This window comes from Podarcis raffonei, chromosome 1 (genome assembly GCF_027172205.1).
Source record: "Podarcis raffonei isolate rPodRaf1 chromosome 1, rPodRaf1.pri, whole genome shotgun sequence".
NCBI lineage: Eukaryota > Metazoa > Chordata > Lepidosauria > Squamata > Lacertidae > Podarcis > Podarcis raffonei.
Genome location: NC_070602.1, coordinates 81914409 through 81929678, shown reverse-complemented (window position 1 = coordinate 81929678; position 15270 = coordinate 81914409). Strand labels below are relative to the sequence as shown.

At 43.2% G+C, this 15270-nt stretch overlaps 2 protein-coding genes across 4 annotated transcripts in view; one reads left to right on the top strand and one right to left on the bottom strand.

The window, feature by feature from the left end:
• The window catches only part of TIMM10 (translocase of inner mitochondrial membrane 10), a 238798-nt gene that overhangs the window by 117562 nt on the left and 105966 nt on the right, over positions 1 to 15270 (bottom strand). The gene's annotated exons all lie outside the window — the stretch shown is intronic.
• ZDHHC5 (zinc finger DHHC-type palmitoyltransferase 5) overlaps positions 4176 to 15270 on the top strand; it is a 43121-nt gene continuing 32026 nt past the window's right edge. The window contains exon 1 of the mRNA XM_053398058.1: positions 4176 to 4362. The gene's annotated coding sequence lies outside the window, so the exon portion shown is untranslated. The remainder of the gene's footprint in view (positions 4363 to 15270) is intronic.

Below are 15270 nucleotides of genomic sequence, written 5' to 3'. Positions count from 1 at the left end.
TCACACCTCCTTCCCCAAGCCCAGCTTTCTCTGTGTGCAACAGCTGGTGGGGGAGGGGTGTCAAATGTTAAGGGCCATTTTATCACCCTGTGCTAGAGCATTGCACTGAAAACTACCAAATTTGGGCTTCAGTTTTAACTCTACATACCTTGGAGTAAGCTCCGTTGAATTAAATCAGATATCATCATTAGTATATTAATATTTATTAGTTGTTTTACTCATGGAAGTGACTCAAACACAATTCTGAGTAGACTTGATTAGGATTGTACTGTTTCCCAGAATGTGAAGCAATACTAGAAAGTCTCAACTAAACCTGACCTGGAATAGAACGGTTCTCCCCATACCTCCAAAATCAGGTTACTGTTTCAGGCTGAAAGTTTGTATTTAAAAAGTGATCCAATGATCTACAAGTGATCCCAATTTAAATAAAACATGAATACTCAAAAGTAATGTCAGAGAATTTTCATACATGCTTGCGGTTGTTTGAGATTCTGTGACCCCTTCCAAAGCTGGCAAACAGCAGGCAGGATGAAATCCTGCTGCTTAAAGTCTGCAAATCAGAGCAGATAGTGAAGATAAACATCCTGGGGAGGAAGGGGAGGAAGACAACATTTCTGTCCCCTGCAGGGTACTCCCCTCCCCCATGTTGCAGTGCTCAGCCAGTCACTGTTGCTCTTAAAGTGGTGGTTGAAACCTATTTTTACTAACTATTGATCTAAAGAATTCTGAAGAAGTGTGTATGCACACGAAAGCTCATACCAATAACAAGCTTAGTTGGTCTCTAAGGTGCTACTGGAAGGATTTTTTTTATTTTGTATTGATGTAAGGATCGATATTTACGTAACTGATTTGTTAAATGGTAGGTTTCCCTGAGCAGTTCATCAAGTGATCAGTTGTTCTTTTAATTGTTTCCACAACATAGATTGCAGTTGTCAGATCTTGTGAGAAGTTAAGCCTGCTGTTTTAAACTTTCTCAACAGACATCTGTGATTATGGATAGTGAAAGAAAAAAGAAAGAATCATGGAGTTGAGATCACAAATTAAAGGTGTTAACAAATTGCATTCACATTGTTTAGGCTGCAATTCTGTTCAGTTACCTGGGCATAAGCCACACTGAACACAGTAAAATCTCCTTTTGCATAAAGATGCACAGAATTGTATGGTAAAAATCTGAAGAGTTAACAACAATTGGTTACCAGACTGAAAAAAGAAGACCTCTGTACCACTGTCAGAGCAGGTCTGGCAGCCTAGCTGCAGCCCAATGATATATCCAGTCAAAGGCAGAGCTGACCCTACCGTTAGGGGGAGAGAGATGGTTGCCTCATGCAGCAGCTGCTGAGGGAGTGGGGGTAAAGAAGCCGTTCCTAGTAAGACCACTGGCTGTTCCCTGCTCATCTGCTATGGTGATGTTTGCTTGTTCCTGGGCAGGTGCAGGCTGGCTGGCTAGCTAGCTTTCTCAAATCATAGTTGCCTTCTCTCAATGTATCACAATTGGGAAAGGCTCCCGACTTAGCAAGCAGACAGAAAGGGAGCCAGGCCAGCTTGCACACTCCAGCACGCATTGCTCTGCTTGTGAGATGAGCAGTTATTTGTGTGGACAACAGACGGGGCTAGGCAAAGAAGTGAATGAGTAGTTGGGTGTTGGAGAAAAGAACTGTGTGGGCCATACAGGCTGCCCTGTGTCCCTTCTGTCCTCGGGTATGGTAGAGCAGGCATAGGCAAACTCCGGCCCTCCAGATGTTTGGGACTACAATTCCCATCATCCCTGACTACTGGTCCTCTTAGCTAGGGATGATGGGAATTGTAGTCCCAAACATCTGGAGGGCCGGAGTTTGCCTATGCCTGTGCTAGAGGATGCTGTTCAATTGTCAGTGTTGGAAATACGATTTTGCTGCCAGTCCATTTAGAATGTGGGGTCGCTTGTGTTCTTTGCCTCAGGAAGCAAAATGTCTTGAGTCAACCATGGCTGTCAGCTTGTACTAGCCTCAGAAGTACCATTCAAAAGCCCCAGGCCCTCTGGGCAGTTGCTGCATATCTTCTTCAAATTGCCATTTGTTTACCACTGGATTTTAGGTGGAAAAAACTGTAGACACTAGCTGCAATTTAATAATCTGGAACTAAATCATTTCAGTTTAGTCTGTTCCAACCACTGCTACTTAAATTGCCTGGCTTGTGTCTGGACATCTTAGTTCTTGTGAAGTATTACACCACAGAGGAAAGTGATCAAGGGATCATATGATCATGAATACAAAAGCTTATTTATTTTAGTAATGTTATCTTACTGTAGCCCTATTTATCTACAAAATATGTGCTATGGAGCACTTTTATGTGACATTTCCCTCCCTGCTTTGTAGCAGATGCTAATTCAGCCAAACCAAAATTGTAGGTTCAAAGTATTCAGTGCCCCCTAAAAATATTCAGTGTCACACACTGATACGGTGCCTGCATATCTCAAAAAACCACTGTAAATGTCCATACAGTATATCTTGGGGCTTCCTTCTGGAACATGCTCTGTTGAAGTCTTGTTTTTTAATAGAAAAATGGTGCCGGTACTCACCATGAAGTTGTTACAGTAAGTGCCACACTTTTAACATTTGGGGGGAAAGGTGCTGGTACTGCTTACTCTTGAGTACTCCCAGGAAAAAAAGCACTGAATGCATCTAAAGCACAAACTTCTATGTTTAACAGTCATGTCTGTAAACTACCATTTAGCAAACGTGCTGGAAACTTCTATAGCCTTTCTGCACAAAATTATCATTCCTGGGAAGAAGGAATGAATGGCTGTTTAAACTATTTTAAGTCTATACAGTACTGTAAATATGCTTTCAATCCTTGTTACTGCAACATATCTTGCTTCTCTGTTTTCTCCACAACTTAAGGTCTTTTGTCATTTCATTAAACATGCAATCCCATGGTGTTTATTTGTCATCGATCTCAAGTATTGCCCTCAGGTTCCAAATCCTAGGGATGTGTGACACTGTACTCACCATTCCTCTTTCATCACCTTTTAGACAACCGCTCTCTTGACTTTCTGCATTTCATGTCTCCAAATACAGTAAGTTTTATTCTGAAAATAGAATACTGTACAGGATACAAGAATTGCATTTTTTTTTTAAATTCACATTTCTCACAGCTAGATGGAGAGCTTGCTTCACAAGGTGTAGATGAAATATGGTCACCCTTAAAGTACAGATCAAATAATACATTTTCAGGCTAATATTAAATACAACAGAAGCTTTGATCAGGCTCAGCCTACTTCTTCAGATACAGAACTGTATAAATATTAAGGTAGGAACACGAGATGACATGCAAATTTGTTTTCACACATGCTGACTGTGAAATGTTTATGTTTAAGAGTCCAAACTTGTCTTGTGCAATGAGTCCTTTTGTCAAAAGTAGAAGTGTGTTTAATGCTGCAGCGATCCTATAATTTACCAGGGATTAAGACCCTTTGAAATAAATGAGCACTACTTGTGAGTATACACGTAAAAGGTTGTGCTGCAGGACAGTGCCCAGCACATTTTAAACATTAAATTAAAAAAAGAACAGATTTTTTAAAAAGGTGCAGATGACAATGTTTGCGTAATGTTTAATTAAACTCATATATATACATACACAAACCACATTTATGTATATTAAAAGAACGTTGAGATATCTAGAAATACAATTACGAATGATCCACTACAAATTGCAACAGAGATTTTAATCAGCAATTCCGTGTTAAATCAATGACACCGCTAGATCGTCACCTTATATGAAGTCTAATAGACGACTGGATATCAGGTTTGTCAATCTCAGCCTCAGCGTGCCAATAAGGTGTTTGGAAGTGGGACGTCAAGAAATAATCTGCATACGGGAGGACGATTCACGCATGCTCGCCCTATACTTTCGTCCCTACCCCTCCCAGTTCTTTCGTAAGGTGGTCCTGGTCCTCTCGGGTACCACGAGACGGCGCATGCGTGTGGAAATGCCGCTGTTGCTATTGCTGCTGCTCCTCTCTTCCCTCAATCACGATTTGTAGACGCGCGGCTCCTCCCCTTTTACGCAAACGAATCCTTTCCTTCATTCAGCCTATCGCTTCCCGCGCATGCCCGCGAGAGCGCGAGCGAAGGAAGGCGAAGGCTGGGTGTACTGGGGAGCGAGTGCGCACGCGCGCGTGGGGGAGCGCGGGCGAGCACCAACCTGACCAACCGGCGAGCCGCGTCGCGAGCCCGGACGGCTTTGAGAGCGCGCGTGCGCGCCCCGCGCCCCTTGCTTGGTGCTTCTCCTCACTGCTTGGGCCGAGCGAGCGAGTTCCTCGCCTCACAGGGCGGGAGCCAGGCGCGGCGGCGGCGGCGGCACCAGCGGGAACGTTTTTGGCGGGTGAGTTGCCAGGCGAGGCGGGCCGGGGGGTGACGGTAGCGAGGGCACGGGAGGGAGAGGCTTACCTCCACCTAAGGGCGAGGCGGGCGTGGAGAGGGACTCCCTCAGCAACGGCTCGGCGGGGCCTAACGTCTCCCTGCCCTTCCTCGGGGTAGTGAAGAGTGAGGGAGTAGAGAAGGAAGTAGCCGCGTCGCGTGCTTCCCCCTCGCTTGCCTTACCTCCCCAGCCCACCCTTTTCCTGCCGTGGGCTGGCCGAGAGTGTAACTTCCACCCCACCTACGTCCCCTCAGGGCCCTTCCCGCGTAGGTGGCCCCAGACGCACCCCCGCTCTCTCTTTGCGACAGCTACTGTTACTTTCGCTTTTAGAGGGTTGCGAAGTGTTTTTCTTTTGAGTTCCGTGCCGGTAGCAGCTTGTGTTGTCGGTAATACTCATGAGTGGATAAGTTCCTTTCCCGATAAGCTCCTTCTCTCTCTCTCTCCTCTCTCCCCCCCCCCCACTTTCTGTTCTATAAAACCGTGGTCACTTGACAAGGTGGTGGCCTACTTAAGGCCGTTTGTTTTAAGGGTAACGTATCTACTAATAGGTTTGTAATTATAGTTTTGGGCCCGGCCTGTAGGTGTGTGGCGATAGCTGGAGTGAGGGGACCAAGTTGGAAATGTAGAAACGGGGCTTGTCTTCCATATTGTGTTGGGTGTGTAATCATAGCCTTGCAAAATGTAGATGGCATTACTTATTCTCCTGACGATAACGCTTTCCATAAGTAACCCTTTGAAATATCTTGCTGAAAAGCAAAGATACTTACTTGTTAACTAGCTGATACTTTTATATTTTGTACATCATATTTCACTTCTTACCTTTACCAAGCCCTCCTCTCCTTTGCTTCTTACTTTGTGTTCATATGGTGGAAAAGTGAAGAAATTTAGTTTCTTCTCTAGGGATTATTCAGGAGAGCATGCCATCTGTATTTCTCACAAATGCTTCCTGGGCAGTTATATAGACCCCATGTTTTTACTTAAGGAAGACTGATTGAAAGTGTTAAGAAGACATCCCAGCATTTGCCTCTGCCCTGCTTTTCAGGAAGTAAACCTTTTTATCTCCTGTACACAAAGTCACCTTGGTAATGGATGGAGCAGGTCCTCCCTCATCTGTTAATGTTTGCTTGAAGAAGCACTTCAGGAATTGAAGTATCTTATGTTTTCCATATTATCCTAACTCCTCAACAAGAATACCAGGCATGTACAATTTAAATGAATTTGAAGGCCGCTTTTAGATATTAACTTAGATTGCATGGTAACATTAACTAGGAAATTTTTTTGGGGTACTATTCTAGCTTGTTGTTTTTCCTTTTAAGTCATTACCTGTTAATCCTTTTTCTTCCTGAACCCCTCTCTCTGTTAAGCCTCTTTCCTTCTGCACCTATACAGCATGCACAACTCCTTGATCAGTACAGTCATTTATCAGTTGTTTCCTCCTTTATATTTCCATACTGATAATTCTCCCTGCAACCCCAACTGTTCCCCTCTGTTCTATATGGCATGTCACCTATACGGTATTCTGATGCCCCCTGTTTTCTATGCTCTGTAACACCTAGGATTAATTACTGAAATGTATTATATGTGGGAATCTTTGAAGAATTAACTGCAGTTAGTTCTAGATATAGCCACCAGGGGCTGGGGCTAATCAGTAGAAACGCATCACACTGGTCTTCAGAAACTTACATTGGCTTCCAGTCCATTTCCAAGTACCATTCAAAGTGCTGCAGCTTATCTTTAAAGTCCTACAAGGCTTAGGACTCAAGTACCCAAAGGGCTGCCTGCTCTCATACCAACCTGTATGTGCATTAAGGTCCTCTTTGGAAACTTCACTCCAGGCACTTCTGTCATCTGAGTATAGCCTTCTTGGTAGTAGTGCCCATCTGTGGAATACCCAGAGAGACTCACATGGCATTGTTTTATTTCTGGAAATTTATTCTTTTTATATCCTACCTTTCTTCCACTATGGAACCCAAGGCGATGTACATGTGGTTCACAGAGTGTTATTGGGCTTTCAGCTTTGCTTCCATGGTGTGTTTGTGTGAAATCAACACCCATGTCTGAAGGTGGGGCGAGTGTGATTCACATGTGATAGAGGCTTTGATTAGGTAAAAGTTACACTACATCATATCTAAATCTTGATAAAGTTTAACTAATTAGTGAGTATACTGTGGTAATGTCTCCATTCCTTAAATGTATTTTATCATGAAAAGTATAAATCACAGTAATGAATCATAGCTGTATATGTGTTTCCCCTTCTTTCCAGTTGTTTGGAAAACCTGGTTCACTTAAAAGAGACAGTATATAGTGATAAGCTGATCTTTGTGCAAGAAAACGTATCCTGTACTGTATGATGAGAACTTTGCCCTTCCCTGTAGATAATGAAGAGAAAAGAAGGTTCTAGCAACTATTCAGGCAAGGACACATATCAGAATATTTCAGAGATCCCTTCAAATGTGATTGGAAAAATAAAAGGAAAGCAGGAAATATTGAACCCGAATAGAATTGTAAAGCACTTTAAAGAATAAGTGTACGTTTTTAAGTTGAGTGTGGGTGCATTTCAGTTGGTTTCACATAAGTGCTTTTGATCCAGCAAAGAGAAAGCAAGCAGTTTTTGTTGATTTCACCTCTCCTGCCTCTGTGTCACCTTCTTCCCTCTTCTGACAGGTCTGCCAATTATCTGCAGCCTGTTTTCAGGGGCTGGGGGGATAATATGCAAATATAGCCCCCACACTTCCATTAGTAGAGGCATATGCTGGTTCAGAAGCTCTTTAGTGATCACTGCTCAAGAGCACTAGCTTGAGTCTACCCAGCCAGCAAGCTTTAATTTAATATGAGCAGGGTGGATATTACTGCAAGACTGTGTGTCTTTATTGCACTGTACAACAACAACAAACTTTATTAAGGTCGCAGACCAGCATAAGATACAAACACGTGAATAAAAGAAAGCACATAAGTCTTAAAGAGGAGAGGGGTAAAAGCAAATAGTTAAAAGTGGTTGTAACTCACATAAATTTAAAGCAGAAAGAGAGAAAAGACAAACGGTTAAAAGTGACTATAAGGGAGGGAACGTGAAGCAGCACAGGTCTTGCATTATGGGCCTTCTGTTTAGGCCTGGTTTGTGAGACAAAACGTCCTTTGACATATGTCCATCAGGGCAGTGCAAAATCTAGCAACTGAGTATGTGACATTGCACTGTATATATTTTGCAAGCTATTCTTTTTGCTATACAGTGGAACCTTGTGTTATGTACCGCCCACCTTATGAATGCTTCGGGTTACGAGCTCCGCTAACCCAGAAGTAGGTCTCCTGGTTGGGAACTTTGTCCCGGGATGCGAGCGGAAGTAGCGCAGCAGCAGTGGGAGGCACCATTAGCAAAAACGCACCTCATGTTAAGAACGGTTTCGGGTTACAAACGGACCTCCTGAACTAATTAAGTTCGTAACCGGAGGTACCACTGTAGAGGTAATGTCCTTAAAATCCCTATATAAGAATCATAGCACTTGTGACAGTTTGTGCATTTAAATATGGGAATATAGGAACCTGCAGACTGGGTAATATTGTCATTGCTGCTGTAATGTGTTTTCTACTTTATTCTGCCTTGGTCCAGCCTCCCACCCTGCAAAAAAGTCCATACTTACACGTAGAAGCAAGATCTGATGGTGACTGGTTACACTAGAGCTGTTTTTTTATCAATGAGAATGAAATGCATATGTTTAGGTGTAAATATTCATATCTGAAAAAATGGTTCTTAATTTTACATAGAATATCTTCTTTTCACACAGTGAATCTGTTAGGGCAGGGACGTCCAACTCCCAACAGACTGCAATCTACTCACAGAATAAAAAACTGGCAGTGATCTACCGCTTTGTTGGGGAGGTTTCAGGTCAAAGTTGTTGAGCTTTTTTTTAGGGAGGAATGGAATGGAGGAGGAATGTCCCTTTGGGGGGGGGGGACATTCAGAACCTCCTGGAGATCCCAGTCAAACACAATCAACCTGTTGGACATCCCTGTGTTAGGGCATTGATTTTGTTTGATGATGAACTGTAGAACTAGCATTCTTATGGCTAAATTAATATTAACCTAGTTGTTTAAGACAGCAGGAAATTGACATTTTTAAAAACAACTATTCAAGCCAAACTTTTTTTAATATGATGGAAAACTGTTGACAATAATTTGAAGTTAGCTGTTTAAGAGACACTCCTCTTTAGGATCTGAATAAAGATATTCTTGGAACTTTGCAGCACTAGAGCTAAAAACTGGGCCTTATTTGGATAAACATCTTTAAACAGTTACTAGCTCTTGTGAGATTGTTTTTAGGAAGCGTCGCAGTTACATCTATATTGTGCAAAGTGGCTTGAGAAACAAAACAACAGCTTAATTTGTAAAGTGGCTTGAAGAAGTGGGCTTGTGTATCATATATGCCATTACTTCCTCTCCACCTATTATGATCATTATTTCCCACCTTTTCTCTGTCTGGGACTCAAGGCAGCTTACAGATAAAATAGAAAAAGCTAAAAACCCACTGCAGCATGTGGCACAGAATTGTATCCTTAGAATTCTAGTCTAGTAAGCCTTGGTGAATACAGATAGCATTACCGTATTTTTTGCTCCATAAGACGCACCTGACCATAAGATGCACCTAGTTTTTAGAGGAGGAAAGCAAGAAAAAAGCTCCCCGTCCCAATTTGACAGAGCGCGTGAGGGAGGAAGATCCCCCTCTGTGCTGGCTCCTGGCTGCTCTCATGCAAGTCACAGAGCCCCTCAGATGGAGGGAACTCTAAAGAGTGTTCTAAAGCCCTCTTCCCCCGCCTCACCTCTCCCCACCCCCTCGCACAGGTGGGGGACGCTCGCACGGGCAACGTGCCACTCCGGGAACCAAAGTCCCCAGCTCCGTTGCTGCCAGGGACCACACATTCGCTCCATAAGACGCACAGACATTTCCCTTTACTTTTTAGGAGGAAAAACGTGCATCTTATGGAGCGAAAAAACGGTACTTTGAGGTGGTGAGTGAGATGCCAATAAGTTTTTGAAAAAAGAATATGGTATTGTTTCAGGAAGATTAATGCCTAATATAAACACTGTTGATAGTGTTCTAGAGTGAGGAAATTATGGGTTTAGGGAGCTGAAGAAATTGTAATCAGTAGTACAGCCTTTGTATATGTATGAATTGGAGGTGTAAAGAATAGTGGAGCTTGTGTAAGGAGGCAGATTGAAGGTACTGCTGTGATGGTTCACCTGAGACTATTGACGCTTTAATGAAAATATAATGGATAAGGAATTGGGGAAAGTTGGGGGGGGAATGGGTGAATTTCAAAACTGGCTGCCTTGACGAAGGGTTTGGAGTTAAGTTCAGTGAGGTGAAAAAACAGTATGGGTAAGTAAGTAATGGTGACCTGAGTAATGGTGTCTGGGGAAAGGTGGGGAAAATCACGAAACAGATTCTTCTAAAAGGAAGCTTAGGTGGATAAGAGACAACCAGAAAGGCTATAGAAGGTAATATTTGAACATGAAGAAAATAATACCAGGGAACACTTTAGAGAGTCATTTTACTTATACTGTATTGGTAACCTTGGTAAATCGGGAAGCATGGTGGCTGAATGAAAGGGCTTCATGGTGAAAATCAGCAATACAGTCATACCTCGGGTTCCAGCCACTTCAGGTTGCGTTTTTTCGGGTTGCGGACCGCCAAAACCCGGAAGTACCGGAACGGGTTACTTCCGGGTTTCGGCGGTTGCGCATGCACAGAAGTGCTAAATCGCGCTTTGCACATGCGCAGAAACACCGAACCAGGGCTGATAATTCAAGTCAGAAATATTTTTTTTAAGAGGGAAGAGTGAATAAAGAGGTTAATATCAGATGTGCTGGAAATGAGGTATCTGAGTCACATTGGAAGAAGAGATTGCAGAAAATTAAAACTGAACACCAAGTATTTTTTTCTAATTTGATATAACATAAATAACAGAATAAGCACTTTGCTGAGGATGGTTCAGGTAATGCTGCAGCATGAAACTCCATTGACAAGCTCTTACCTGAATTAGAATTCTTATTCCGTATGCCAGCAAACAACATAGTACTCATTGAGTTTTCATTATTATATACAGTTGAAATTTAGGGCAATTGTTTGAAATAGCAAGTGTTGATTTGGGTTGAGTCTTGTGGTAAGAGTAGTGGTGTGCTGGAGGAAGGGTACAGGGAGATGATTTTTGCCAATACACTCTTCCCTATGTGCCCCCTAAAAAGCTGATATAGGGCACTGGGGTACTTTTCAAAACAGTATGGTAGGTCATCCCGGGGGGCTGTAGGGAGGCATATGCCCTTCCCTCTAGCAGGATGTTGTTGAAACTGTACAATTTATGGAGGTGCAAATCTGCATATAAGCGGTTGTAATTTGAGCATTTGGGGGGGGGAACGGGCATCTTGAAAGGAAAATATTGCGACGTATTTTTCTAGAGAGAAATGCATTTATTTGACCTGTGCCTGGGAAAAGATGGCCCTATACTGAAGATAATGGAGCAAACAAATAGATTTGCTGCTTTTAAAAGGATTCTGGAAGTAGATTGTCTAGCTGAGATAGTGATGTGGGTGTAACATTTCCCAGTGCTTTATTTCTCCATAGAAACTTTTCACTTTCATAAGTTTGTTCATAATACTGAATGCACGCCAGTTACTAATAAATATTTTAAAAGCTTGGCAATGTTTTTATAATAATAATAATAATAAATTTTATTTATATCCCGCCCTCCCCAGCCGAAGCCGGGCTCAGGGCGGCTAACAACAATCAAATAATCAAACAATCAAATAATCCAACATTCTAAAAATATTTTGGCTTTTTCCTCTAAATACAAATAAAATAAATATTCTAATTTAAATCACTTAAGGCACCACAAATTATCTCATGCAATTTACTCTATAATTTGTATCGAAATTCCCTCCAGAAGTTTTCCAGAAACCCCACATCACTGGTTGACAATGACAGCTAAATTACTGCTGTTACATGCAAGAGTTAAATCATGGTTAGTTTTCAGGATTGCTTCCAATCTTAGTTCTGTTCATAGTAAGTTCTGTTGAAATTAATTGATGTGATTAACTTAGATCCATTAATTTCAATGTGCCTTGACTAGCTTCAGTTTCTGAATTCTTAACCACTTTCTTTTCAAGTGGCATATAAGGAGAAAATGTAGGAACATAAATGCTTGTTGTTTTCACTCAGTTGCTGGTGGGCAAAGCAACAAAAGCTTTTTGGGGGACCATAGGTCTGTCAGATAACATTTCTGGTTTAAAAAAACCCCACACATTTTGCCATGCAACAATTAGTCATACAACCAATAAAATGAGGCAACTATTGAGTTATCCAAAGCAGTCCTCAGGATCTAATAGAAGATGTAAGTGCTGTCCGGTTGGTTAGCATGCGTCTGTCTTTGGAGACAATAGGAGACAATTTGAGGGTTAAACTCAAGGTTACAGCGCTTGTTGTGATTGTAGAGACTGATACGGGACAGGCATGGTTGTTGCAGCTGGAACAGATTGTTCTGCTGCTGCAGATGCATCTTGGTGTTTCTTCTCTCTGCACTCTCTGCAGTGGTCATTCCTCCTCTGGTCACTTCTAGAAATGCTGTCAGTCTGCTTGGAAATAATTGAACAAATGCTATCAGATTTATTTTTAATTTAATTTAGCATGTGAGTGTGGGAAATTTCCCAGAAAGGCCAACATTTCACTATATTTCTTTGTGTGTGTGTAGAGTGCAGCACTTCTACCAAATTAGAAATTCAGTGTCATGTTCTTCCTTGCCATAATAATAATAATAATAATAATAATAATAATAATAATAATAATTTATTATTTATACCCCGCCCATCTGGCTGAGTTTCCCCAGCCACTCTGGGCGGCTCCCAATCAGTGTTAAAAACAGTACAGCGTTACATATTAAAAACTTCCCTGAACAGGGCTGCCTTAAGATGTCTTCTGAATGTCAGGTAATTATTTATCTCTTTGACATCTGATGGGAGGGTGTTCCACAGGGCGGGCGCCACTACTGAGAAGGCCCTCTGTCTGGTTCCCTGTAGCCTCACTTCTCGCAATGAGGGAACCCCCAGAAGGCCCTCGGCGCTGGATCTCAGTGTCCGGGCTGAACGATGGGGGTGGAGACGCTCCTTCAGGTATACAGGACCGAGGCCGTTTAGGGCTTTAAAGGTCAGCACCAACACTTTGAATCGTGCTCAGAAACGTACTGGGAGCCAATGCAGATATCTCAGAACCGGTGTTATGTGGTCCCGGCGGCCACTCCCAGTCACCAGTCTAGCTGCCGCATTCTGGATTAATTGCAGTTTCCGGGTCACCTTCAAAGGTAGCCCCACGTAGAGCGTGTTGCAGTAGTCCAAGCGTGAGATAACTAGAGCATGCACCACTCTGGCGAGACAGTTCGCAGGCAGGTAGGGTCTTAGCCTGCGTACCAGGTGGAGCTGGTAGACAGCTGCCCTGGACACAGAGTTAACCTGCGCCTCCATGGACAGCTGTGAGTCCAAAATGACTCCCAGGCTGCGCACCTGGTCCTTCAGGGGCACAGTTACCCCATTCAAGACCAGGGAATCCCCCACACCAACCCGCTCCCTGTCCCCCAAAAACAGTACTTCTGTCTTGTCAGGATTCAACCTCAATCTGTTAGCCGCCATCCATCCTCCAACCGCCTCCAGGCACTCACACAGGACCTTCACCGCCTTCACTGGTTCTGATTTAAAGGAGAGGTAGAGCTGGGTGTCATCTGCATACTGATGAACACCCAGTCCAAACCCCCTGATGATCTCTCCCAGCGGCTTCATATAGATATTAAAAAGCATGGGGGAGAGGACAGAACCCTGAGGCACCCCACAAGTGAGAGCCCAGGGGTCTGAACACTCATCCCCCACCACCACTTTCTGGACACGGCCCAGGAGGAAGGAGCGGAACCACTGTATGACAGTGCCCCCAGCTCCCAGCCCCTCTAGATGGTCCAGAAGGATGTTATGGTCGATGGTGTCAAAGGCCGCTGAGAGATCCAGCAGAACTAGGAAACAGCTCTCACCTTTGTCCCTAGCCCGCCGGAGATCATCAACCAGCGCGACCAAGGCAGTTTCAGTCCCATGGTGAGGCCTGAATCCTGATTGGAAGGGATTCAAATGGTCCGTTTCCTCCAGGCGTGCTTGGAGTTGTTCAGCAACCACCCGCTCAATCACCTTGCCCAAGAATGGCAGATTTGAGACTGGGCGATAGTTGGCCAAATTGGCCGGGTCTAAAGATGTTTTTTTAAGAAGCGGTTTAATGACCGCCTCTTTCAGCGGGTCTGGGAAGGCTCCCTCACAGAGGGAAGCATTCACCACCCCGCAGAGCCCATCGCCCAGCCCTTCCCGGCTTGCTTTTATCAGCCAGGATGGGCAAGGATGCATAGCAATCCCCCTCTCCTCCAGGGTTTTCCCTGATCCTCCCAGAGTCAATTACTTTTAGCATGTGTATGGGGTGAGGGAAGCCCCATTGCACAGAGAAACAGAAGAGGGCCTTCTCGGTAGTGATGCCCGCTCTGTGGAACGCCCTCCCATCAGATGTCAAAGAAATAAACAACTATCTCACGTTTAGAAGACATCTGAAGGCAGCCCTGTTTAGAGAAGTTTTTAATGATTGATGTCTTACTGTATTTTATATCTTTTGTTGGAAGCCGCCCAGAGTGGCTGGGGAAACCCAGCCAGATGGGCGGGGTATAAATACATTATTATTATTATTATTTATTATTGGTCTTTGCGCAGGACTTCCGCTGAGGGGACCCATTAGTTTAATCCCACCCTTTGAATCTGTTAAAAGGAAGATGGTAAGACACAGAAGTGGTAAGACACAGAAGTATCAGATCCCACCAGGAAGCCTGGAAGTTATTTAAAGCTATGTAGAAGGTCAAATAAAATTCATGTCACTGCTCAAAAAAGATGCAAATAAGACAAAGGGGGATCAGCATGGTTAAACAGCAGTGGAGGATGGTTTCCATAAGTAAATAGTCTTAGTATAGTTACTGTCTGCAAGGTCTTGTCTGTCCTCTCTCACTGCCTGCCCTGGAATTTCCATTAGCACCATTTCTTACCCCTTTGCTCCAGAGAGCCCAAATGGCTACATTCTGGATGTACAGTTAAATTATATACAGATTCATTGCCTTACCCCCCTTACGTTCTTCCTTTCTCTAGTTCATTTGTCCTCTGTATTTCGACTCCCTTTTTTATTGGAGATGGGTAACTTTGAACTTGAGGTATTGTAAAAAAATTCTGTACATATTCATTTATTGTACCGTCCTGCGGGGTTCTGTGATATTCTAGTGGGATCATCACATTTAATATAGTTACTCCTAGACATTGAGTACCACACCTTCTTGCTATGTTTCTATTGGCCTTGGAATTTTTTGTCTGGTCCAGTTAAAATAACTCAGCCTATAGTTGGCTCTAGGCCCTCGGGAATAGCTCTTTCGTGAAATTTTATTTGGATTTGGGTAGTCAAAGTATACAGACCTCCTACTGTATTTCTAGGGACCTGACTCATCCTGTAATCTCAAACAATAGTCTTATTCTACTCTGATCATTGACGTTTCTTTTTCAAAAGTTGTTCTGAGAGACAGTACTATCATACTTAGTAAATAATTAGAAAAGTGGGTTTTAAGGTTCTGAAACGTCTTTGTTAAATGATTTAATCCCACAGTTCCCTGTATCATGTCAATTAGTTCACTCTTCAGGTGTCTCATTTCTCATATGAGTTTTTCATTACTACTGATCACACCTCCCTTCTTTGTGGGATGTTCTTGTTGATAGGTAGCAAAGAAGCTAAACTGTGACTGCAGTTTGGGGGAAGGGTTGCTATGGCAGCTG